The sequence below is a fragment of the Rhinoderma darwinii genome, chromosome 1 (assembly GCF_050947455.1).
Source record: "Rhinoderma darwinii isolate aRhiDar2 chromosome 1, aRhiDar2.hap1, whole genome shotgun sequence".
Classification (NCBI taxonomy): domain Eukaryota; kingdom Metazoa; phylum Chordata; class Amphibia; order Anura; family Rhinodermatidae; genus Rhinoderma; species Rhinoderma darwinii.
The window spans coordinates 111,485,265-111,512,352 of NC_134687.1; positions in this window are offsets into that span (position 1 = coordinate 111,485,265).

Below are 27,088 nucleotides of genomic sequence, written 5' to 3' on the forward strand. Positions count from 1 at the left end.
AGCGGTGTGTGTGTGTATAGTGCAGAGCTGTGTGTATACTGCAGAGCGCTGTGTGTAACGTGCAGAGCTGAGTGTGTAATGGCAGAGCTGAGTGTGTAACGTGCAGAGCTCTGTGTGTGTATAGTGCAGAGCTGTATGTGTGTAACGTGTATAGTGCAGAGCTGTGTGTGTGTAACGTGTATAATGCAGAGCTGTGTATAGTGCAGAGCTGTGTATAGTGCAGAGCTGTGTGTAACGTGTATAGTGCAGATCTGTGTGTGTAACGTATAGTGCAGAGCTGTGTGTAACGTGTATAGTGCAGAACTGTGTGTGTACGGTGCAGAACTGTGTGTGTAACGTGTACGGTGCAGAGCTGTGTGTGTGTGTAACGTGTACGGTGCAGAGCTGTGTGTGTGTGTAACGTGTACGGTGCAGAGCTGTGTGTGTAACGTGTATAGTGCAGAGCTGTGTGTGTAACGTGTATAGTGCAGAGCTGTGTGTGTAACGTGTATAGTGCAGAGCTCTGTGTGTATATTGCAGAGCTGTGTGTGTAACGTGCATAGTGCAGAGCTCTGTGTAACTTGTATAGTGCAGAGCTCTGTGTGTAACGTGTGTAGTGCAGAGCTGTGTGTAACGTGTGTAGTGCAGAGCTGTGTGTAACGTGTGTAGTGCAGAGCTGTGTGTAACGTGTGTAGTGCAGAGCTGTGTGTAACGTGTATAGTGCAGAGCTGTGTGTGTAACGTGTACGGTGCAGAGCTGTGTGTGTAACGTGTATGGTGCAGAGCTGTGTGTGTAACGTGTATAGTGCAGAGCTCTGTGTGTGTATAGTGCAGAGCTGTGTGTAACGTGTATATTGCAGAGCTGTGTAACGTGTATAGTGCAGAGCTGTGTGTAACGTGTATAGTGCAGAGCTGTGTGTAACGTGTGTAGTGCAGAGCTGTGTGTAACGTGTGTAGTGCAGAGCTGTGTGTAACGTGTATAGTGCAGAGCTGTGTGTAACGTGTATAGTGCAGAGCTGTGTGTAACGTGTATAGTGCAGAGCTGTGTGTAACGTGTATAGTGCAGAGCTGTGTGTAACGTGTATAGTGCAGAGCTCTGTGTGTAACGTCTATAGTGCAGAGCTCTGTGTGTAACGTGCAGAGCTCTGTGTGTAACGTGCAGAGCTCTGTGTGTAACGTGCAGAGCTCTGTGTGTAACGAGCATAGTGCAGAGCTGTGTGTGTAACGTGCATAGTGCAGAGCTGTGTGTGTAACGTGCATAGTGCAGAGCTGTGTGTGTGTAACGTGTATAGTGCAGAGCTCTGTGTGTGTAACGTGTATAGTGCAGAGCTCTGTGTGTGTGTAACGTGTACGGTGCAGAGCTGTGTGTGTAACGTGTATAGTGCAGAGCTGTGTGTATAGTGCAGAGCTCTGTGTGTAACGTCTATAGTGCAGAGCTCTGTGTGTAACGTGCAGAGCTCTGTGTGTAACGTGCAGAGCTCTGTGTGTAACGTGCAGAGCTCTGTGTGTAACGTGCAGAGCTCTGTGTGTAACGAGCATAGTGCAGAGCTGTGTGTGTAACGTGCATAGTGCAGAGCTGTGTGTGTAACGTGCATAGTGCAGAGCTGTGTGTGTGTAACGTGTATAGTGCAGAGCTCTGTGTGTGTAACGTGTATAGTGCAGAGCTCTGTGTGTGTGTAACGTGTACGGTGCAGAGCTGTGTGTGTAACGAGCATAGTGCAGAGCTGTGTGTGTAACGAGCATAGTGCAGAGCTGTGTGTGTAACGAGCATAGTGCAGAGCTGTGTGTGTAACGTGCATAGTGCAGAGCTGTGTGTGTAACAAGCATAGTGCAGAGCTGTGTATGTGTAACGTGCAGAGCTGTGTGTAACGTGCATAGTGCAGAGCTGTGTAACGTGCATAGTGCAGAGCTCTGTGTAACGTGCATAGTGCAGAGCTGTGTGTGTAACGCGCAGAGCTGTGTGTGTAACGTGCATAGTGCAGAGCTGTGTGTAACGTGCAGAGCTCTGTGTGTAACGTGTATAGTGCAGAGCTGTGTGTGTAACGTGCAGAGCTCTGTGTGTGTAACGTGCAGAGCTCTGTGTGTGTAACGTGCAGAGCTGAGTGTAACGTGCAGAGCTGAGTGTGTAACATGTATAGTGCAGAGCGGTGTGTGTGTATATTGCAGAGCGGTGTGTGTGTGTATAGTGCAGAGCTGTGTGTATACTGCAGAGCGCTGTGTGTAACGTGCAGAGCTGAGTGTGTAATGGCAGAGCTGAGTGTGTAACGTGCAGAGCTCTGTGTGTGTATAGTGCAGAGCTGTATGTGTATAGTGCAGAGCTGTATGTGTGTAACGTGTATAGTGCAGAGCTGTGTGTGTGTAACGTGTATAATGCAGAGCTGTGTATAGTGCAGAGCTGTGTATAGTGCAGAGCTGTGTGTAACGTGTATAGTGCAGATCTGTGTGTGTAACGTATAGTGCAGAGCTGTGTGTAACGTGTATAGTGCAGAACTGTGTGTGTACGGTGCAGAACTGTGTGTGTAACGTGTACGGTGCAGAGCTGTGTGTGTGTGTAACGTGTACGGTGCAGAGCTGTGTGTGTAACGTGTACGGTGCAGAGCTGTGTGTGTAACGTGTATAGTGCAGAGCTGTGTGTGTAACGTGTATAGTGCAGAGCTGTGTGTGTAACGTGTATAGTGCAGAGCTCTGTGTGTATATTGCAGAGCTGTGTGTGTAACGTGCATAGTGCAGAGCTCTGTGTAACTTGTATAGTGCAGAGCTCTGTGTGTAACGTGTGTAGTGCAGAGCTGTGTGTAACGTGTGTAGTGCAGAGCTGTGTGTAACGTGTGTAGTGCAGAGCTGTGTGTAACGTGTATAGTGCAGAGCTGTGTGTGTAACGTGTACGGTGCAGAGCTGTGTGTGTAACGTGTATGGTGCAGAGCTGTGTGTGTAACGTGTATAGTGCAGAGCTCTGTGTGTGTATAGTGCAGAGCTGTGTGTAACGTGTATATTGCAGAGCTGTGTAACGTGTATAGTGCAGAGCTGTGTGTAACGTGTATAGTGCAGAGCTGTGTGTAACGTGTGTAGTGCAGAGCTGTGTGTAACGTGTGTAGTGCAGAGCTGTGTGTAACGTGTATAGTGCAGAGCTGTGTGTAACGTGTATAGTGCAGAGCTGTGTGTAACGTGTATAGTGCAGAGCTGTGTGTAACGTGTATAGTGCAGAGCTGTGTGTAACGTGTATAGTGCAGAGCTCTGTGTGTAACGTGTATAGTGCAGAGCTCTGTGTGTAACGTGTGTAGTGCAGAGCTGTGTGTAACGTGTGTAGTGCAGAGCTGTGTGTAACGTGTGTAGTGCAGAGGTGTGTGTAACGTGTATAGTGCAGAGCTCTGTGTGTGTATAGTGCAGAGCTCTGTGTGTGTATAGTGCAGAGCTCTGTGTGTGTATAGTGCAGAGCTCTGTGTGTGTATAGTGCAGAGCTGTGTGTAACGTGTATATTGCAGAGCTGTGTGTGTAACGTGCATAGTGCAGAGCTCTGTGTGTAACGTGTGTAGTGCAGAGCTGTGTGTAACGTGTGTAGTGCAGAGCTGTGTGTAACGTGTGTAGTGCAGAGCTGTGTAACGTGTGTAGTGCAGAGCGGTGTGTAACGTGTATAGTGAAGAGCTGTGTGTAACGTGTATAGTGAAGAGCTGTGTGTAACGTGTGTAGTGCAGAGCTGTGTGTAGTGCAGAGCTGTGTGTAGTGCAGAGCTGTGTGTAACGTGTATAGTGCAGAGCTGTGTGTAACGTGTATAGTGTAGAGCTGTGTGTAACGTGTGTAGTGCAGAGCTGTGTGTAACGTGTATAGTGCAGAGCTGTGTGTAACGTGTATAGTGCAGAGCTCTGTGTGTGTAACGTGTATAGTGCAGAGCTGTGTGTAACGTGTATAGTGCAGAGCTCTGTGTGTGTAACGTGTATAGTGCAGAGCTGTGTGTAACGTGTGTAGTGCAGAGCTGTGTGTAACGTGTATAGTGCAGAGCTGTGTGTAACGTGTGTAGTGCAGAGCTGTGTGTAACGTGTATAGTGCAGAGCTGTGTGTAACATGTATAGTGCAGAGCTCTGTGTGTGTAACGTGTATAGTGCAGAGCTGTGTGTGTGTAACGTGGAGAGCTGTGTGTGTAACGTGCATAGTGCAGAGCTGTGTGTGTAACGTGTATAGTGCAGAGCTGTGTGTGTAACGTGCATAGTGCAGGGCTGTGTGTGTGTAACGTGTATAGTGCAGAGCTGTGTAACGTGCATAGTGCAGGGCTGTGTGTGTGTAACGTGCATAGTGCAGAGCTGTGTGTAACGTGTATAGTGCAGAGCTGTGTGTAACGTGTATAGTGCAGAGCTCTGTGTGTAACGTGTATAGTGCAGAGCTGTGTGTGTAACGTGGAGAGCTATGTGTGTAACGTGCATAGTGCAGAGCTGTGTGTGTAACGTGCATAGTGCAGAGCTGTGTGTGTGTAACGTGCATAGTGCAGAGCTGTGTGTGTGTAACGTGCATAGTGCAGAGCTGTGTGTGTAACGTGCATAGTGCAGAGCTGTGTGTGTAACGTGCATAGTGCAGAGCTGTGTGTAACGTGCATAGTGCAGGGCTGTGTGTGTGTAACGTGTATAGTGCAGAGCTGTGTGTGTAATGTGTATAGTGAAGAGCTGTGTGTAACGTGTGTAGTGCAGAGCTGTGTAACGTGCAGAGCTGTGTGTAACGTGTATAGTGCAGAGCTGTGTGTAACGTGTATAGTGCAGATCTGTGTGTGTAACGTGTATAGTGCAGATCTGTGTGTGTAACGTGTATAGTGCAGAGCTGTGTGTGTAACGTGTATAGTGCAGAGCTGTGTGTGTAACGTGTACGGTGCAGAGCTGTGTGTGTAACGTGTATAGTACAGAGCTGTGTGTGTAACGTGTATAGTGCAGAGCTCTGTGTGTATAGTGCAGAGCTGTGTGTAACGTGCATAGTGCAGAGCTCTGTGTGTAACGTGTATAGTGCAGAGCTGTGTGTGTAACGTGTATAGTGCAGAGCTGTGTGTGTAACGTGTATAGTGCAGAGCTCTGTGTATAGTGCAGAGCTGTGTGTAACGTGTATATTGCAGAGCTGTGTGTGCATAGTGCAGAGCTCTGTGTGTAACGTGTATAGTGCAGAGCTCTGTGTGTAACGTGTATAGTGCAGAGCTCTGTGTGTACCGTGTATAGTGCAGAGCTGTGTGTAACGTGTGTAGTGCAGAGCTGTGTGTAACGTGTGTAGTGCAGAGCTGTGTGTAACGTGCATAGTGCAGAGCTGTGTGTGTAACTTGTATAGTGCAGAGCTGTGTGTGTAACGTGCATAGTGCAGGGCTGTGTGTGTGTAACGTGCGTAGTGCAGAGCTGTGATTGTAACGTGTATAGTTCAGAGCTGTGTGTGTAACGTGTATAGTGCAGAGCTGTGTGTGCAACGTGCATAGTGCAGAGCTATGTGTGTAACGTGCACAGTGCAGAGCTATGTGTGTAACGTGCGTAGTGCAGAGCTGTGTGTAACGTGTGTAGTGCAGAGCTGTGTGTAACGTGTATAGTGCAGAGCTGTGTGTAACGTGTATAGTGCAGAGCTGTGTGTAACGTGTGTAGTGCAGAGCTGTGTGTAACGTGTGTAGTGCAGAGCTGTGTGTAACGTGTGTAGTGCAGAGCTGTGTGTAACGTGTATAGTGCAGAGCTGTGTGTAACGTGTATAGTGCAGAGCTGTGTGTAACGTGTATAGTGCAGAGCTGTGTGTGTAACGTGCATAGTGCAGGGCTGTGTGTGTGTAACGTGCATAGTGCAGAGCTGTGTGTGTAACGTGTATAGTGCAGAGCTGTGTGTGTAACGTGCATAGTGCAGAGCTGTGTGTGTAACGTGTATAGTGCAGAGCTGTGTGTAACGTGTGTAGTGCAGAGCTGTGTGTAACGTGTGTAGTGCAGAGCTGTGTGTAACGTGCATAGTGCCGAGCTGTGTGTGTAACTTGTATAGTGCAGAGCTGTGTGTGTAACGTGCATAGTGCAGGGCTGTGTGTGTGTGTAACGTGCATAGTGCAGAGCTGTGATTGTAACGTGTATAGTTCAGAGCTGTGTGTGTAACGTGTATAGTGCAGAGCTGTGTGTGTAACGTGCATAGTGCAGAGCTATGTGTGTAACGTGCACAGTGCAGAGCTATGTGTGTAACGTGCGTAGTGCAGAGCTGTGTGTAACGTGCGTAGTGCAGAGCTGTGTGTAACGTGTATAGTGCAGAGCTGTGTGTAACGTGTATAGTGCAGAGCTGTGTGTAACGTGTGTAGTGCAGAGCTGTGTGTAACGTGTGTAGTGCAGAGCTGTGTGTAACGTGTGTAGTGCAGAGCTGTGTGTAACGTGTGTAGTGCAGAGCTGTGTGTAACGTGTATAGTGCAGAGCAGTGTGTAACGTGTATAGTGCAGAGCAGTGTGTAACGTGTATAGTGCAGAGCTGTGTGTGTAACGTGCATAGTGCAGGGCTGTGTGTGTAACGTGCATAGTGCAGAGCTGTGTGTAACGTGTATAGTGCAGAGCTGTGTGTGTAACGTGCATAGTGCAGGGCTGTGTGTGTGTAACGTGCATAGTGCAGAGCTCTGTGTGTAACGTGTGTAGTGCAGAGCTGTGTGTAAAGTGTATAGTGCAGAGCTGTGTGTAACGTGTGTAGTGCAGAGCTGTGTGTAACGTGCATAGTGCCGAGCTGTGTGTGTAACGTGTATAGTGCAGAGCTGTGTGTGTAACGTGCATAGTGCAGGGCTGTGTGTGTGTAACGTGCATAGTGCAGAGCTGTGTGTGTAACGTGTATAGTGTAGAGCTGTGTGTGTAACGTGCATAGTGCAGAGCTGTGTGTGTAACGTGCATAGTGCAGAGCTGTGTGTGTAACGTGCACAGCGCAGGGCTGAGAGTGAGGTGACAGCTACACTACAGAGTTATTTGTTTGTGAGGGCCCATTCACATCGACCTGCTCTTTCCATTCATTTGTTCGGATCAACCTTTTCGTCAGATGAACTGAAAGCCAAACGGAAACTATCGCTTACATCTGCATTATCATTGATTTCAATGGTATTTTTTTTCTTTCAGTTGGTTTCAGTTTGCCTCGACTACGTTATTGTTTCCGTAAAAAAAACAAAAAATAGCGGAACGGAAGCAAACTGAAAGGAAACAAAGAAACTTGCAAACAATGGTAAAGCAAACGGAAACAATAGTTTCAGTTTGGCTTTCCATTAATCTGTTCCTCTGACGGAAAGGTTGAATGGAACAGATGAACGGAAAGACAATGCTGATGTGAATGGGCCCTTAGGCTGAGTTCACACGAGGTGGATACACTGCAGAATAGCGCGCAGCACATCCGCTCTGTGCGCCGCAGGTAATTCTGGGCGAAAAAGCGCACCAAACTGGTGCAGTTTTTCACCCAGAATATCCACAGCAAAAAACTGCAGCACTAGCCGGCAAGCTAGCAGACCGGCCTCCTGGGGTGACGTCTCATCCCACGAGACCGCTGCAGCCTGTGATTGGCTGCAGTGGCAGTCACATCTCATCCCAGGAGGCCGGCCCTCTGATGTCATCCAGGCCTGCCTCCTGGGATGACGTTTCAACCATGTGACCACCGCTACAGCCTGTGATTGGCTGCAGCCGGTGTCACATGGGATGAAGCGTCATCCCAGGAGGGTGAAACACAGACTCCTAGGTAAGTTTAATATTTTATTTTTTTCTGAGTTCCGTCTTTTTGCGGCTGGATCGCTGCGAAATTGCCACAAAAAAACACAACAACATTGAATTCAATGGGGAAATCCTGCAACATATAAGTAGCGTTTACGTAAAGACAATTAACATGCTGCAGAATTAATTTCCGCACCGTAGGTCGATTTCTGAGCGGTATTTCCGCCCAGTATTTACGCAGCTTTTGGATGAGATTTGTTTTACCTCATCCACTTAGCTGCGACTGTACATACTGCGGATTTTCCGCAATGAATACATTTGCGGAAAATCCGTGGTATTTACGCAATGTGTCTACTGGCCGTTACACAAACGTCTCTATTGAACTTAACATGTACAGAGCAGAGCTGTGTTGGATGGGATGATTTTTGTTTTTTCCTTCCTTCAAAGGGTATGTGCACACACACTAATTACGTCCGTAATTGACGGACGTATTTCGGCCGCAAGTCCCGGACTGAACACAGTGCAGGGAGCCGGGCTCCTAGCATCATACTTATGTACGATGCTAGGAGTCCCTGCCTCGCTGCAGGACAACTGTCCCGTACTGTAATCATGTTTTCAGTACGGGACAGTAGTTCCACGGAGAGGCAGGGACTCCTAGCATCGTACATAAGTATGATGCTAGGAGCCCAGCTCCCTGCACTGTGTTCGGTCCGGGACTTGCGGCCGAAATACGTCCGTCAATTACGGACGTAATTAGTGTGTGTGCACATACCCTAAGGGTATGTGCACACGTAGTGACCAAAAACGTCTGAAAATACGGAGCTGTTTTCAAGGGAAAACAGCCCCTGATTTTCAGACGTTTTTTACGTCCGTTTTTGGAGCTGTTTTCATTGGAGTCTATGAGAAAACAGCTCCAAAAACGTCCAAAGAAGTGTCCTGCACTTCTTTTGACGAGACTGTATTATTACGCGTCGTCGTTTGACAGCTGTCAAACGACGACGCGTAAATAACAGGTCGTCTGCACAGTACGTCGGCAAACCCATTCTAATGAATGGGCAGATGTTTGCCGACGTATTGTAGCCGTATTTTCAGACGTAAAACGAGGCATAATACGCCTCGTTTACGTCTGAAAATAGGTCGTGTGAACCCAGCCTGAGGGTATGTTCACACGCTTAGGGTATGTTCACACGAGGGTGTCCGTAACGGCTGAAATTACGGGGATGTTTCAGCCTGAAAACATCCCCGTAATTTCAGCCGTAACGGTATGTGCAGGCGCTTGAACGCCGCGTCAATTACGGACGTAATTGGCGCTGCTATTCATTGGAGTTAATGAGTAACGGCTCCAATTACGGCCAAAGAAGTGACAGGTCACTTCTTTGACGCGGGCGTCTATTTACGCGCCGTCATTTGACAGCGGCGCGTAAATTACGCCTCGTGTGAACAGACAAACGTCTGCCCATTGCTTTCAATGGGCAGATGTTTGTCAACGCTATTGAGGCGCTATTTTCAGACGTAATTCGGGGCAAAAACGCCCGAATTACGTCCGTAAATAGGCCGTGTGAACATACCCTTAGCAAAAAACTTCTGAAAATATGGAGCTGATTTTTAAGCAACTCGCGTTTTTTGCGGCGTTTTTTACAGCCGTATTTGGAGTTGTTTTTCTATGCAGTCAATGAAAAACGACTCAAGATGTGACATGCACTTTTTAGCGTTTTTTTTTTACGCGGCCATTTATAAAAACGGCCGCGTAAAAAAAAAACGCCCCGTCGGAACAGAACGCTGTCTTTACCATTGAAATCAATGGGCAGATGTTTTGACACGTTCTGCTTCCAAATTTTTCGTCCGTTTCCGGCCCGAAAAACTGCCGAACATAAGCCGTGTGAACATACCCACACACGAACATATTTTTGCGGCCGCGATTCACCCGCAAATCTAAGGGTTACACACGAACATATTTTTGCGGCCGCGATTCACCCGCAAATCTAAGGGTTAATTGCGGCCCCATTCATTTCAATGGGCCCATGCACACGACTGTGGTTTCCACGGTCCATGTATGGCCCAGGAGCCTGAACCGCAAAAAGAACGGACATGTCTTATTATGGCCGTGTTTTGCAGTCCAGGCTCATAGAAATTAATGCACGTGGCCATGTGTACAGCCCACGATTTGCAGGCGGCTCGCGGGTGACGCTCCGTAGCCGTCCGAGCTGCAAATCATGGCCGTGCACACCACAACGGTCGTGTGCATGAGGTCTAAAACCTATAACTTTTTATTTATTTTTCTGTCAACATATCTATGAAGGCTGTTTTTTGCGGTATGATTTGTATTTTTTAATGGCACCATTTAATATGTTGAAAAACTGACGTTTTCTTTTAATAGGAATACTTAGATGGCAGACCTGAGGGCCTTTGCAGGGGGGCAAAGGGCCCCCCTCTAATGGCTTTGTTGCTTTGGTCGCTAATAACTGCGGCATCTAAGTAATTAAACGGCCAGGATCAGAGTTATCTCCGATCCCGGTTGTTAAAGCAGGGTGTCAGCTGTAATATTCAAGATCAGCCCCTGAACCCCCTCCATACATACACCAGCAACATTCTCCAAATGGATAAAACCAATGACCGGTGAAGTTAATAACATTAATAATCTTGTTACAATGGCGCCTGACAAGGGGTGGGATATATTAGGCAGCAAGTGAATAGTCAGTTCTTGAAGTTGATGTGTTGGCAAAGGAAAAATGGGCAAGTGTAAGGAACTGAGCGACTGTGACAAGCACCAAATTGTGATGGCTTGACGAGTGGGTCAGAGGATCTCCAAAACGGGCAGTCTCGTGGGGTTGTTCCCGGAGTGCATTGGTTAGTACCTACCAAATATGGTTTAAGGAAAGACAACTAGTGAACCAATGACAGGGTCATTGATGCCCAAGTCTCATTGATGCGCCTGGGTAACAAAGGTATAGCCCATCTGGTCTGACCCTACAGAAGAACTACTGTAGCACAAACTGCTAAAAAAGTTACTGCTGGCTATGATAAAAAAAGGTGTCAGATCACACCGTGCATCGCATTTAGGGCGTAGCCGTGGGCTTGTTAGATTGTCCACCACCGAAAGTACCTTCAATAAGCATGTGATCATCAGAAATGGAGCAATAGAGAAAGGTTGCCTGGTCTGACGAGCCACAATGTCTTTCACACCATGTAGACGTCGCTTACCTAAGGAAGAGATGGCACCAGGATGCACTGAGAAGAAGGCAAGCTGGCAGAGGCAGTGTGATGCTCTGGGCAATGTTCTGCTGAGAAACCTTGTCCTGGCATTCATTTGGATGTTACTATGACTTGTGACTACATCCCTTCATGACAACGGTATTCCCACAGGCAGTGACGTCATTCACTGCAGATTAATGTGCCCTGTCACACTGCAAATATTGTTCAGAAATTATTTGAGGAACATAACGGAGTTCAAGGTGTAGACTTGACCTCCAAATTCCCCGGATATTAAAGGGAACCTGTTTTCAGCATTTCACCTATGAAACCAGCAATACCTGGTGGAAGTGGGTGAAAAAATCATTTTCATGTAGCCTATAATTGTCTTCTAAGTAGTCTCTGAACCTTTTGTTTTCCATTTTGTGTTCCAGCGCTGTATGCTAATTAGCATAAAATAATCATATCTTCGTTTGAAAAGAGTCATATCTTCATTCCTCAAGCCTTTCCAAGTCTTCCCCACCTCCTTACGTTTGATTGGCAGCTCCTCGCCTACCCACACCACACACAATATTCCGCACTTGCCCATGTCCTGTTCTAGTGCATGCGCAGTAACTGGATTTGAGCCCCGGACGAAGCAGGGAAAGGAATCGGACCATACATGACGGGCACATGCGCGCTCAGACGAGATTTTGGCATTCAGGGCGGGCCAGTTTTTGGCAGTGGGTGGGCATAAGAAGAGGAACGAACAAGACTGCCGCATTATTCAAATAAAAAGCGCAAAATGTTTGCAGACCGTTATTTACAGGTCGGAGAATGGGTTTAGTAGAGGGGATAACGGCAATGAACTTTTGACAGCAGCGGCCAGCGAGGGGTGAGTACAGTTCAACAGGGGAAATGCTGGTGACAGGTTCCCTTTAGTCCTATGAAACATTTTGGGATGTGCTGGAAGAACAAGTCTGATCCCTGGAGTCCCCACCAATTTACAGGACTTAAAGAACCTACTGCTAATGTCTTGGTTCCAGAAAGCCCAGGACACGTTGACAGGTCTTGTGGAGTCCATGCCTCGATGGGTCAGAGCTGTTTTGGTGGCATGAGAGAAACCCACACAATATTAGGCAGGTGGTTTTAATGTAATGACTGAACGGTGGATGTTGTGAGTTTAGACCTACAGTTGCATGTGTCTTCAGCATGGTTTTTCTCTTTATTCAAACGTATATGCTGAACCTATATAGCAAATGTGAAGTGAGTCTTGGTGTTTTCACATAGAGGAAAATTTCTGCCATGGAAATGGGGGCAAATCTGTAGCAAAAATCCAGAAGACATCTGTGACTTATGAAGCATGCTGTGGATTTCAAAATCCTCAGCATGTCCTTTAATTTGGCCACAATTTTTCCACCCCATGTAAATAGGGTTTTGTAAAACCCCAGTCACTTTATTTTCTAATGTTCTTTGGGGATTTTCAGTGGGGAAACTGCGCCAAAAATCCAAAACAGAGTAATTTCATCATCCAAATTGTGATGAATTAAAAAAGGAGGATTTAACAATGTTTCTATGACTGTTTTCTGGTCTAGAAAATTTGTAAATGGATCAAAGTCACAAAGTGGGCGGCACTTAGTGGAAGGGGCAGGGCCATTTCGGTCCAACAAGTTCTATAATTTACGCCAGAAATAGCGGAACTCTACGCTGTAGAATCTACTTGGTGCATGGTCACTGAGTTGATGAACATAGATATCATTAATACTATGGTGATCCTGTGTGATAGGCCGAATTGAGACGACCGTAGTATACGTCCGTGTGATGGTCGTTAAAACAATGGCTGTCACAAAGACGCAAGTATTTCAATGGGGCCCATTTACACAGCCGTTGTTTCAACGGAAAAATAGAACATGTCCTAGTTTCTTCTGTTTTCACGAATCCTTCGATAGACAAGTCTATGAGGGATCCATGAAAACGGGACCCGCACGGGTGCAACCCAAATGTGAAAAATGTTCGTTTTTCACGTCCGAGTTTGCACTCGTTTATGTGAATCTGGCCTTTGAGACACACAGGACCCACTCTCGGCCGACCTGTGAGTTCAGTTCACTGACGGAATCGGCAGATCGCAAACTATGCAGCTTCTATGTATAGAGGATACATAGAAGCTGCATCTGAAAAACAAATGGATTTTTTTTCAAAAAGTAAGTTTAAAAAATGTTTCAAAACATTTAATAATATAAAAAAAAAAACCTACAAAAGGTGTCCATAGCCTTAGGCCAGGATCACACACACAGTTTTGATGCAGTTTTTGTGGCAGTTTTTCAATAAAAGAAAGCATGTGTATCAGTCTTTTCTTCTTTTTGGATCCACTTCTGGCTTTGGCTTAACCGGTTAAGGACTAGGCTGTTTTACAGCTAAATGACCAGAGCAAATTTCACAATTTTGCTATGCGCTTCTTTAGATGACTATAACTCAGCAGGTGAATAAAGTTCATCTTTGAATTTTACACTCTTTTTAAAGGACAGATAGGGCTTTGTTTTAGTGGCATTTGTCAGTATATATCAATTTTATTTTTTTCTCTAAAGTGGGCAAAATTGGAAAAAAATGCAAGAATTTAACAATTGCGTCGGTTTATGCTAGCATTTTTCACACACGGTATGGACCACGGCCAAAATTCATCTCCTTTCACGTTCTTCCACTTCTCCCGTGCATGGGGATACCAAATATGTGTGCCTTATTCGCTGTGCGGGCATGTGCCAGGGCTTGGCATAAAAGGAGGCTTTTTGGCCTTTTCGGTCCAGGAATTTTGCATTTGATTTTAGAGCCGCATACTGTTTTCTGGGGGGCTTAATGCTGCTGAAACATTAGAAACACCCCATAAATGACTTCATTCACACAAGTAGACCCCACAAGGTTTCCTTCAAGGGGTTTATCATATTTTTAGCAAGTCCAGTTTTCTTCTGAAAGTTTCTTGAATAAGATGGAACAAAATAAAATCAGCACTTTTTTAGCAAATGTGTCAGTTTAGGCTAGTATTTTTCACACACGGTATAGACGACGGCCAAAATTCATCTCCTTTCACGTTCTTCCACTACTCCCGTGCATGGGGATACCAAATATGTGTGCCTTATTCACTGTGCGGGCATGTGCCAGGGCTTGGCATAAAAGGAGTCTTTTTGGTCCAGGAATTCTGCATTTGATTTTATAGCAGCATACTGTTTTCTGGGGGGCCTAATGCTGCTGAAACATTAGAATCACCCCATAAATTACTTCATTCACACAAGTAGACCCCACAAGGTTTCCTTCAAGGGGTTTATCATATTTTTAGACAGTCCAGTTTTCTTCTGAAAGTTTCTTGAATAAGATGGATCAAAATAAAATTAGCAATTTTTTAGCAAATGCGTCCGTTTATACCAGCATTTTTCACACACGGTATAGACCACGGTCAAAATTAATCTCCGTTCACATTCTGCCACTTCTCCCGTGCACGGGGATACCAAATATGTGGCCTTATTTATCACATAGAGATGTAGGAGGGCGGAGGATAGAAGAAGATTATTTCACAAATCGCTTTTTTTCAAAGCTGGTTTTACAAAACTCAACAGAGTTTCTATAACACTTCCAAAATATCTGCTCTTGAAGCAGAAATCTCAAAATATTCATCTAGGGGTATAATGGGAATTTATTTTTTGGGGTTTTCTAAAATAAGAAATTGCAGGTTAATGCAAATGGAGCTCTCCAGCAGATGAACTTTAGAAAACATCAAACATGACATCCACCCCCCACCCATTCCCTCCCTCACCCTTGGAGTAAAATCAGGGGAAAAATAAAAACGTAATGTAGGGCAAATATATTTTCAACAAATTAACTAAAATCTAATAATTCAGAACAGTGTGGTATTTTTTAAAACATGGCTCAATGCACAGGCCTGGTTGTGAGGGACATGAGGGACAGAAATATCGGGAATCTTTGCGGTGCCCGTCTTTTCTGCAGACGCGGCACTTTTTCTGGGGGTTGCTTCTGGTTGGTGTTGGGGGAATCCGACTGATGAAGTGTCTTTCAGTCAGTCGCGTGACATCCTCAGACTGGGGGCATTCTCTGGTGTCCTGAACATCAAAAATGAGGCCTTCAATAATTTTTTCCTGGAAATCCAGGTATGTGTCTCTGCCTCAGTTTTTTTTATAGAGCACAAATGAATTGTGGATTGCCACCTGTAACAAATAAATGGCCACCTTTTTGTACCAGGTTTTAGTTTTGCGTTTTACTAAATAGGGCTGTAAAACCTGGTCGCTTAAATCCACCCCCCCCATGTACTTGTTATATTCGGACACGCTCACTGGTTTGTGCTTGTCCGATGTTGCCCCTCTTTCCCTCACTGCCACTGTTCCTGCGGTATGAATCGTGCTTAGCACATACACATCTTTGCGATCCCTGAACTTGACCGCCAGCAATTCTTCAGATGCATAAGCACAGGAGTCCCCCTTTACCATGCGCTTCCCCACTAATTGCTGTGGAAAACCAATTCGGTTTTTGCGCATGGTACCACATGCCCCAGTCCTTGCAGCATACAAATGCCTAAACAGGGGCACACTGGAATAAAAATTATCACAGTACAGGTGGTACCCCTTGTGAAGCAGAGGCTGCATTATCTCCCACACGATCTTACTGCTGGTGGAAAGATCAGGGGGGCATCCAGGAACATTTATTGTGCGGTCCCGCCCTTCATAAATCCTGAAGGCGGTGGTATATCCTGACCCGCTTTCACACAATTTGTAGAGCTTAACGCCATATCTTGCCCTTTTGGAAGGTAGATATTGGCGAAAGCTAAGTCTGCCATGAAAGTTGAGGAGGGATTCGTCCACACTTACATTCTGCTCAGGGGTGTAGAGTTGCAGAAATTATTCAGGGAATTTATTAGCGGTCTTATTTTGAACAACCGATCCCGGTTTGCATCGGTACTTGGGGGGGGCCTGTGCGTTGTCATTGAAGTGGAGGAACCTCATTATTGTCTCATAACGAGACCTGGGCATTACTGCAGAATATACTGGGGTGGCTTGGGCGGGTCTTGTTGACCAGTAAGACCTAATGGAGGGCTTTTTGACAATACCCATATTTAGGGTGAGCCCCAAAAAATTTTTTAATTCCTGCAAATTGGTGGGCGTCCAATCTCTGGCATGGGTGGATGAAGGTTTCTGCCTTATATATTGCGTGGCATATAAATTTGTTTCGTGGACAATCTGATTTAGGATGTCGTCCGTTATAAATAAATGGAAGTAATCCATTTGGACAAAATTTGTATTGTCCACGGTTATGCCAGGAGTGGCCGTAAATCCGTGGATTCTAGGCCCAAAAGATGGGGCAGGTGCCCATACAAGAGCCTGGACTGGAGGGACCAGGCTGTCCCGTGCTACAGCGCTACTTGGCCCTGCGCTTTCATGTTCTGCAGTTTCGACTGCATCAGGGACAACGTCCCCTGAAGATGAACCTGAAGTGACGCTGTCATCGTCACTACCTAAAACAGGTTCCATCTCGGACGCCATCTCTGATGCGGTCTCCGACTCAGACCACAGCATGGCGTATGCCTCCTCGGCGCTAAACAACTTCCTCGCCATAACGTAACTAACACTAACACTAACTAAACAAATTTTTATTTTTTTTATTTTTTTTATAAAACACACAAACTAACTGCTATATATATCTACACTACCGCTAACAAAAAAATAAACCGCTATTGCTATATATATTATATATATGTGGATATATATAATTATATACTCCCTACCTGCCTATTCTAATAGAATAAAAGAAAGAAAGGTAGATAGATAGAAAAAAAGATAGATGGATAGATAGATAGAAATCTATCTATACAGAGAATGTTTTAGTGTAACTGTATTTTTTTGTAACTGTAACTGTAATCTTCTGGCAGCAATTCTCCCGAGTCTCTTCTTCTCCTCAAACTGAAACAATGTTTGAGGAGAAGAAAAGAGGCAGGAGATTTACTGCCAGAAAAGTCCAAATAAAACAAATGTGGTCGCTGTGATAGGTTTTCACAGCGACCACATGATCAGGGACCATCAGATTGGTCCCTGATACTCTGCCCAGTGCCCAGAGCTGTTGGTAACAGCGTGGGCACAGGGCTGTGTGCACGCGATCGCGTGCACACTGTTTTATTAGCAGGAATGCATGTGATCGCTGTGATTGGTTGTCACAGCGACCACATGTTCAGGGACCATCAGATTGGTCCCTGATACTCTGCCCAGTGCCCAGAGCTGTTGGTAACAGCGAGGGCACAGGGCTGTGTGCACGCGATCGCGTGCACACTGTTTTCTATGCAGAAATGCATGTGATCGCTGTGATTGGTTGTCACAGCGATCACATGTTCAGGGGTCAAAAGATTGACCCCTGACATTCTGCCCAGTGCCCATGGCTGTTAGCAACAGCCAGGGCATAGAGCTGTGTGCACGCGATCGCGCGTGCACAGTCTCTGAAGTGCGGCCGTATATATACTATACGCCGGACTTTAGAGACCCTGACCGCTGGCCGTATATTTACGGCCAGCGGTCGGGAACCTGTTAAACTACCACAAAAACTGCATCAAAACTGTGCGTGTGATACTGGCCTTAAAGGGAACCTGTCACCAGCATTTTAGCTATAAAGCCAGCTATACCTGGTGAAAAATCATTGTCATCTAAGCTATAAATATGTTCTAAGTAAGCTCTGTAACTTTAGTATTCAGTTTTTCAGTGATCCCACGCCGTATGCAAATGAGCAGAAAAGAGTCAAATCTTCATCTCAAAAGAGTCAGGTTTTCATTCCTCCAGCATCTCAGAGTGGACTCCACCTCCTTCTTTCTGATTGACAGCTCCTTAGCCAGTCAGGGCCGGACAGGTGGTGGCAGTGGGCGTGGTTAAGAAGCTGCATCCCAGAGGGAAATATAATTACCATAAAAGGCGGGAAAAGTTTAAACGATGATATTTACTGACAGAGGAGGACTTCAGGAAAGAAGAGAACAGGAATGAACTCTGGACAGCTGCGGCCATTGAGGGGCAATGGCGAGTTTAACAGGTAAGATGTTGATGACAGGATCCCTTTAAGGCTGGGGCTAGATATAGACTTGTTGCTGTGATATATCGCTGTCTATAGGAATGACGAGCTATTTTGAAGACATTTTCATGCTACTCAGTCAAGTGATTTTTATAAATAAATTTGCTGGAATCAAAGAGCTAGACACTTGTCAGGAATGATTTTGAAGATATTGTCGAGTGATTTTGAAGTTACTCAATGGATACCCATGGACATTGATTTAACACATCGATATCACAGCGATTTTAAATTATTTTTTGTAGTGGATTAAATAGCTCTAGACTAATGGACATTATGGACAGTGAGATCACAGCAATCTTTTTTTTTTTTGTAGTGAGATATAGACCTAGCCTAATGCATTTCTATGGACCACAGTTAAATCACCACAAAAAAAGTTTGTCTAGTCCCAGCCTAAAGCCCTATGCAGGACATATATTATAGGAGGCGGTAAAAAACACAATACATAGGTATTGCAGTGCATTGTGCAAGCGATCCAACGATCGCTTGTTCAAATCCCCTAGAGGGACTAATAAGTAAAAAAACTATTATATAATGTGTTATGCCAGCGGTCGCTGGCCGCCGGCATGCCGCACTTGCCGGCAGCCGTGACCGCAGGACTGTATCTTCATGTCGGCGTCTCCCTCCTCAGATGTCGACACACGTGGCTGCAGTGCTCTCCTGTGTCCTGTAGGTTGCCTTAAAGGGCCAGCGCACGCACCTGTCTAATGTTTTCCAATCAACCCAGTAACACCTTGGACTTTAAAAAGGGCTCTGCCCTTCCTCTCCTTGCCTGAGCGTTGTTTGTATTCCTGTGTTTGTCTATGCCATTGGTCCCTTAGTTGTATTGTGCTCCCAGTGTTCTCGTATCCTGCTTCCCTTATACTGTATCCTGTTGCTGTTTGTTACTGAGCTTAAGCCTTTTGTGGAAGTAGTGTGTGCCGTCGGATGTCATCTGCTACGCCAAGCATTATCTGTGCCTGCTTCACCACGTGTCTGCTACTCCGAGTACCTGTCTGTTCTTCTACCTATATACCCATATCCGAGAGACTGTTATTGACTGTTGTTTGGCCAGCTGCTGCTACTCTAGGGCTGAGCTGCATAGTGGGTCCACGTACCGCACAGACGTGACAGTATTCTCAGGCCATTGATCCCGCTGGTCAGCCTAAGACTATGAAGGCTTTTCAAACGATGAAGGCAGACGTGCGTGACCTCCTGACACGGCAGGATCAGCTCCTACAGGCAGTGATCTCTTATGATCTTACATGGTCTGAAATGATTTGTGGTACAGTCAAGATGGCCCAGCGCGTATTAATTTTTTCGAATAAATGTGGCTTTAGTGTTGAGGTCTTGCAGAGATTTTATCGGGCAACTGTGTAGAGCGTTTTGACATCTGGCTTTACAGCATGGTTTTGAATGGCCACTGTAGTGGAAAGGAGGTTTTTGTGTATAGTGCAAAATTTGCTGGATCCATAATTAGCTATAATGTTCTAGATCTATCAGACATTTTTGAGAAGCAATGTATTGGTGCGAGAAACAATTTTAAAGGATGAAGTTGACAATATCGAGTAACTAATTCACAAACAAGTAGGTTCTGAGAAAGTGTTACCCCACTGCAGTGCATATTTAAATCATGAATGTAGTGTGTGTGTGTGTGTAATAGACAGAATCTTATTGTGCTTTTTGTAAATTCTAATGTGTCAATTGCAGTTTTGTCATAGTTTGCAATAAAGTTTCTAGTCTATTCTAAATTCCAGAATGAGAATTTGAGGCACTTTCAGAAGGTATACCTTATAGTACCTGCTGATGTGTTTCCTTTAAACACTTACATAAAGGGATCTGTCCTGGTGACCAGAGTACATTTAAAGGGGTTCTCCAGGCATTTTATATTGATGACCTATCTTTAGGGATATGTCACCAATAGCAGATCGGTGGGGGTCTGAATCCCAGTACTCCTGCCAATCAATTGATTGATGGGGCCGTGCCATTCGTCGCTGCGACCTCTTAATAGTTGACAGGCACAGTGTCGTACACTTCCATAGCACTGTGCTTGGGATTGCAGTTCCGGCCCCATTTAAGTAAATGGGACTGAGCTGCAATCCCAGTAACGACTGCTACGGATGTTTGGCACTGCGCCTGCTAATCATTTAAGAGGCTGTGGCGTTTAACGCCGTGGCCCCTTTAGTCAGCTGCTCATTAGGGGTGTCCCGGGAGTCGGAATCCCACAGATCTGATTTTGATGACCTAACTTAAGGGTAGGCCATCAATGTAAAATGTTCGGAGAACCCCTAGAATTAGAGATAAGTGAAACTAGTGAATCTCCTTTAATGGAACCGTATCCCCCTCCCGTCCTTGTAAAACAATGGAGGCTAAAAAAAAATATGGATCCAAATAAAGAGAATCAATAGAATGTTTGTAGTTAGTAAGGTAACTATGCACATTGATATAATGTTTAGTTCAATTGATTACTGAGTTTACTGCCTGCTTAGAACGATTAAAAAGTACATTTTAATGATAGATTTAAAATATGTGTATTTGGGCTATAAGAGCCAATTTTAATAATCTATCATTAAAATTTACTTTTTGATCGTTCTAAGCAGGCAGTAAACCTAGTTAGTAAGGTAAAAGTGAAGTAAAAGGTTTCTTTATTTTTAATACCCGTATATATCGGCGTACAAGACGACTTTTTACACCCTTAAAAAAATGTCAAAAGTGTGGGGTCGTCTTATATGCCGGATATTGTCTACATTAGGGATGCACGTTGCAGCCGCACAGCTCAGTATAGTAACACATGAATGTATGGGAGCGCGGCTGTGTAATTCAGCCACAGCCCCGCTCCTGAGTCATGATAAGTTCGCGGGGTCAGGATGATGCAATGCGGCCAGCGCTGCACTAATGAGCGGCGGCACTGGAGACAGAACATGGCGGGCGCGCTACAAAACACCCCCATGTTCTGTCTTCAGTGCCTGAACTGCCGCTCATTAGTGCAGCGCCGGCCGCATCACCTCATGCTGACCGCGCGCGCACTTCCTGTCAGGAGCGGGGCAATGGCTGTATTACACAGCCGCAGCCCCGCTCTATAACGGCGGAGATCAGAGAAACCGCTCATCTCCGCCGTTATTCCCCTGAATGCTGCGATCACAGCTGACTGCAGCATTCAGGGGAAAGTGAGAAGGGGGGATGCCCCTGGATCGCGTCACAGGGAATTCCTGTGACGCGATCGAGGGCCATACCATATATGGGCATACAGCCCAGGGTCTATTGACGGACCCCAGGGCTGTCTTACCATATTTCATGTTGTTAGGACATACCCAAGTATGTCCTAACAACTGCCTGTGTATTATCCGTCCACAGGTTAATGTACTGGCACATATCTGATATATGTCAGTACATTAAAGTTTAAAAATAAAGTAAAAACAAAGTATTGTTAAATTTAAAAAAAAATACACCTTCACCTTTTTTACAATAAACATTAAAATAAGTCTCAATACATAAAATACACACATTCAGTAATGGCGCGGACAACAATGTTTTTGCATCATTTATGATGTGTACGCTGTAAAAAAATGAAATAAACACGGCTTTCTTTCACTTATTAATGTGAGGCGCGAGGTGCGATGAATTTACCCTCCATGTTCCTCACATTAATAGTAATTAACCCCATCATGTACCTCGCACATTAACCCAATATGACTGAGAAACATGATGGGATTAATTACTATTAATGTGAGGCGCGTTCAAAATTCATCACACGTCGCGCCTCACATCAGAAAACGGAAGAATATTTTTTTTATTACTGTTGGCAAAAGTATCGAAATTGGTATCGAAATCGCAATACTAAACGAAGTATCGGTATCGAAGTCCAAATTCTGGTATCGTGACATCCCTAGTCTACATATTGTCTGCACACAGGTTGTGTGTTACCTTGTGAGCCTGCAGTCCGGTACACAGGCTCCCGGGATGCACGGAATCCGCCACGGATCTGAGGGAAGCCGGTATTAGCCGCCAGGGAACATCTCTGTAAGATCCTCTGGCCCGCCCTTTCCTCTCATTCCCTGCCTCTCAGATCTCGCGCGATGAAGCAGCCTATCTGCGCATGCGCGAGTTCAAAGAGACAGAGAGTCCTGGGTCCTGCCGCCGATGGCCATAGTGAAGCGCTCCTGCACGAAATGGTGAGTATATCTTAAATTCTATATTTTAAGGGTAAAAGTTGGGGGTCGTCTTATACGCCCAGTCGTCTTATACGCCGACATATACGGTACTTTTTTTTCTTCTCACAAATGAAGTAGAAAGGGTCTGGCTTTCTATGGAGTACTGGGATCTGTTCAATGTGGTTGGATCATTGTTGGAGATCCCATATCCCAGTTATATCGAAAATTATTAAAACTGAAAAACCTCTATTTTACATAGCAGCAATTTGTGTATGTCTGGTGCATTTTATATAAAGCATCTATTATTATTATATTATTATTATTAATGAGAAACTCTTGAATTAATTATAGAGTTTCTGTATTTATAAAATCCTTTTACTTTTCTAAAAAGTACTCATTTTTGTAAAAGAAGAAAAAAAATGTAAGAACCCTGAAATTCCTAGCAGAAAGCTTGAACATTTTAATTTGCCAGTGACGTTGCATTTCAACTTCTCACTAATCTGTCTCCCTTTCTGTCCTAAGTTTTACCTTGCAGCTCTCGTCTCTCTGCTGTTCTACTACTCTGTCGACGGTCTGTCTGAGATACTGTAGCAATGTCGAGATGCCACTTGAGATCATTAAAATACGAATGTTACCCTGTAAATGTAGAAAGGTGAAAGTTTTATTTCTACAGAAAGCTTGTGTTTTTGGCAGTTTAATCTTTTGTTCTTTGCCGCTCCAGGATACAGATAATTTTTGCAAGGAAGCTAGAGATATTAAACAGTGGATAGCATAAATCACCCGCTATACGCCCTGTATATTCCGCGTATTGGACATTATTCTTTGTCATTAGAAACTGCTAGTAGAAATTGTCTGGTATGGATTATAGCGTTCTGTCCAAAACCTTTGGAACCTACTGTACGTCTGGAACTTATGTTAGTAAATATGAAATAGATTTACTTGAAAGGTTAAATTATCTGTCTGTCTATCTTGCAATCTTCATATACAAACACTACCAATAGAATTCAGTGGAGTGTGTCATATTGAAGAAGTGACTATTACAGGAAAGAACAAATTAGGCTGTGTGCACACCACCGTCATGCTTTCTGTTATAACGGAAATGATGGCGGCGGTGCCAGATTCATCACATGACAGACCCTAACGGTGCCTAGCGGATACCATTGTCTATAATGGTGTCCGTTGGAATTAGGCAGTGGTGCTCTACTAATGGTAGCAAGTTTCAGGTAGTGTTCTGCAGTATGGATACCTACACATGTGATCATGCGGTATGTGAGGATTTTTCCGCGGTTTCACAGTGGATTTCACCCTTTTTACATTCGGATGGGTAAAATCCGCTGTAAACATCCGCATTAGAATGAGCACAATGCAAAATTTAGAAATTCACAGCATGCTCTGATATCCCAGAGGAAAATATTCTGCATCATGTAGATGAGATTCGTTCAAATGTCATCCACGTGGCTGGTACTGTAATACGCAGCAGATTTCCCGTGTGCAGGGGGCCTAAATAAAAGGATTCTTACGTATCACGATAAATTCCATAGTTCTTATTCAAAGTGAGCACATGCAGGAATCTTAAGACTAGCTTAATTCTGGCCAACTCGCATCTGTTTACTGCTTTATCAATGCCTATCAGTATAAGGAGACCTACCCGTCTTAATGGGGTTTTGTTAGATTTAAATGCATTTTGGAAAACCCCTTTACGGTGCTCACTATAGAAAAATGAAAATTTATATGAATTTTTTTTTTCATTTATTCAGTCAAAAAAGAATTTCTACCTCCACAGCCCGCTCACTTACCTGCTCCAGGCCTCTCTTCAAAATTCAGAATAGTGACATGACGTCAATTGTAATGTTTCGTCACATGACCATGGCAGCCAACCACTGTAATGTTGCAGCCATGCTTTCCGTATCACTACCAGCCGTTCTACGTTTTCATTACCATACAAACTATGGAGTACAGGATGTCACCAAGATATTTGATGTTTTAGGGGTTAAACATTACACAAATAGCGACGCAAGTGCTGACCAAAACACGTCGCTCTTGGAATTGGGGTACAGCAGACTTTGTTTGGTCAGCACGGTGGTTAGCACTGTTATAGAGCCGGTGTCCTAAATTCGAATCTGACCAAGGACAACATTTGCATGGAGTTTGTAAGTTCTCCCTGTATTTGTGTGGGGTTACTCTGAGTACTGGGTACTCCATAAAAACTTACTAATCGATTAATTTTGAATTTACATTGTGAGCCCCAATGGGGACAGGTACCAATGTGAGTGATGACAGTTCTGTGCAATATGTTGGTGCTATATAAATGAATAGAATAAATAAACATATGACTTTGTGTGCTACCATCCACCTAGAAATGATAAATGTTAGAGCAACAGCATACAAATTGTTTCTCTCATATTAGAAGAACAAGTCTGCATATATGTGTGTGATAGTTGTACCCATAACAGTCCTGTTGCTTTGAGAATACCATTTGTCCCCAAATTGTTCAGTACAAATTACATACTTTCTAATGAGCAGTAAATCTTTTTTGATTGTTTCCAAGCCATGATCATACTGTATATGAGTATGTAGGCTCAGAATATTTATAAGTTGTATGTCAATGAACACCAGTTAGGGTCTGTAAGAGATTTTGTGTTTGCTAGGTAGGATGGTCTTGAACCATTCCAGCTATAAAATTAAATCACTATGATTTTAAGAGCACAAAGGTCAAATACAGTTAAAGGTGTCCAGTTTAGAAAGCCCATTTTGATATACTGTATTTTTCGGACTATAAGACGCACCTGACCATAAGACGTACCCAGATTTTAGACCACAGAGTATAGGAAAAAAATTATTCTGGTTCACCACATTCTGAGAGCCAAATTTTTTTTATATTTTTTTCATCGATCGAGCGGTGTGAGGACTTACTTTTTGCGGGACAAGCTGTAGTTTTATTGGCACCATTGTTTGGTACATACGATTTTTTTGATCACTTTTTATTTAATATTTTAAGCACTAAGGTGGCCAAAAAACTATTTTGATGTTTTACATTGTTAAACTCACCCTGCGAGTTAAATAATGGTATATTGTAATGGATCCGACTTTTACAGACACAGCTAAACGAAATAATTTTATATTTTACATTGTGCTTGGGGGAAAATGGGAAAGGGTTTTTTTTTTTAACTTTTAATATTTTTTATTATTTTTACACTCCTGAAAATGTATCTAACATTTTTTTTTACACATTATATTAGTTCCCCTAGGGGACTTAAACCCACGGCCACATGGCTACATGTGGAGTTACTGAAACAGCGTAACTACGCTGTTTCCCTAACTTCCATAGTAGTGAATGACAGTTACGGAAGCAGCGTAGCTACGCTGTTTCCATAACTACTGTTCAGTTCTATGGGAGCTACGGAAGCAGTGTAGCTCAGCGAGTTACGCTGTTTCAGTAACTCCACATGTAATCAAGTGGCCGGGAGAGCACAGAAAGCTAGAACGGGGTTTAGGGTGCCCTGCTCTAGAGATAGGTGCGGGTCCCAGAGGTGGGACCTGCATCTATCTGACATTTATGACAAATCCTGTGGATATGTCATAAATGTCTTTCATAGAAAAACCCCTTTAAATGCCGCGGTCTTTATTGACCACGGCATTTAACTAGTTAAAAGGGGTTTGCCATAAAACACATTTATCCCCTATCCACAGGATAGGGGCTACATGTGAGATTGCTGGGGGTCCCCAGTGATGAGAACAGGGGACTGAAAGTCACCCAGAGCGCTACATGAGAAGCCTGGACTTCCGGGTTCTGTGTCCGTCTTATCTGTTCCGCAGCTCCATAGAGATCAATGGAGAGCCGCTCGCGCATGCGCAGAAGAATGCCATTGATCAATATGAAGCTGCCGGACACAGAACACGGAAGTCACAGCTTCTCATGCAGCGCTCTTGGTAACTTTCGGTCCCTGATGTCCTTATCGATCACACATGTATCCCCTATCCTGTGGATAGGGGATACACGTGTTTTATGGCACAAGCCCTTTAAACTGCCAGGAACAGCGAAATTGCTGTTCCTGGCCATTAGAGCAGCGTCAGAAGCTGACACCTGCAGTGTATGTAGCGGGCTCAGTGCGTGAGTCCGCTCCATACATCATCCCCCTCCAGCTCCATAATGTGCCGACACGTCATGGGTCGGGAAGGGGTTAAGTAATGAAGTGGTCATGGCGCCTGGCGATGCCTGGTCCCTTGACTGCGGACTATAAGACGCAGGGACTTATTAGCAAGATTTATTCTTGGTAAAAACTGCGTCTTATAGTCTGAAAAATACGGTACTCTGTTAGAAAATTCAAAGGAACCATAGGGGGTATCCTTTGTTCAGGTTCCTCATCTTTTGGCCAAAATGGAGAGTGGCTACGAAAAACGTCAGGAGGACCTGTCCTGTCCTGCATTACATAGACAAACCATTGAAGTTAAACACTTCCTACCAGGTTTTTCCATATATTACAGCTGATCGTTGGAGGTCCCAGAAGGGGGGCACTTTGTGATCAGCTTATCTTCAAGAGACACTTCTAACAAGCAGGAATTGTCTAAGGGTATGTTCACACGAGGGCGTCCGTTACGGCTGAAATTACGGGGATGTTTCAGCCTGAAAACATCCCCGTAATTTCAGCCGTACCGGCATGTGCAGGCGCTTGAACGCCGCATCAATTACGGGCGTAATTAGCGCTGCTATTCATTGGAGTCAATGAATAACGGCTCTAATTACGGCCAAAGAAGTGACAGGTCACTTCTTTGACGCGGGCGTCTATTTACGCGCCGTCTTTTGACAGCGGCGCGTAAATATACGCCTCGTGTGAACAGACAAACGTCTGCCCATTGCTTTCAATGGGCAGATGTTTGTCAGCGCTATTGAGGCGCTATTTTCGGGCGTAATTCGGGGCAAAAACGCCCGATTTACGTCCGTAAATAGGCCGTGTGAACATACCCTAAAGCGGAAAATAATTTTAAGTTATTTAGTTCATTCAGGAGAATGAACTAAAGTCTTAGGCCTCATGCACACGATTGTAGTGGTGTGCACGGGCTGTGATT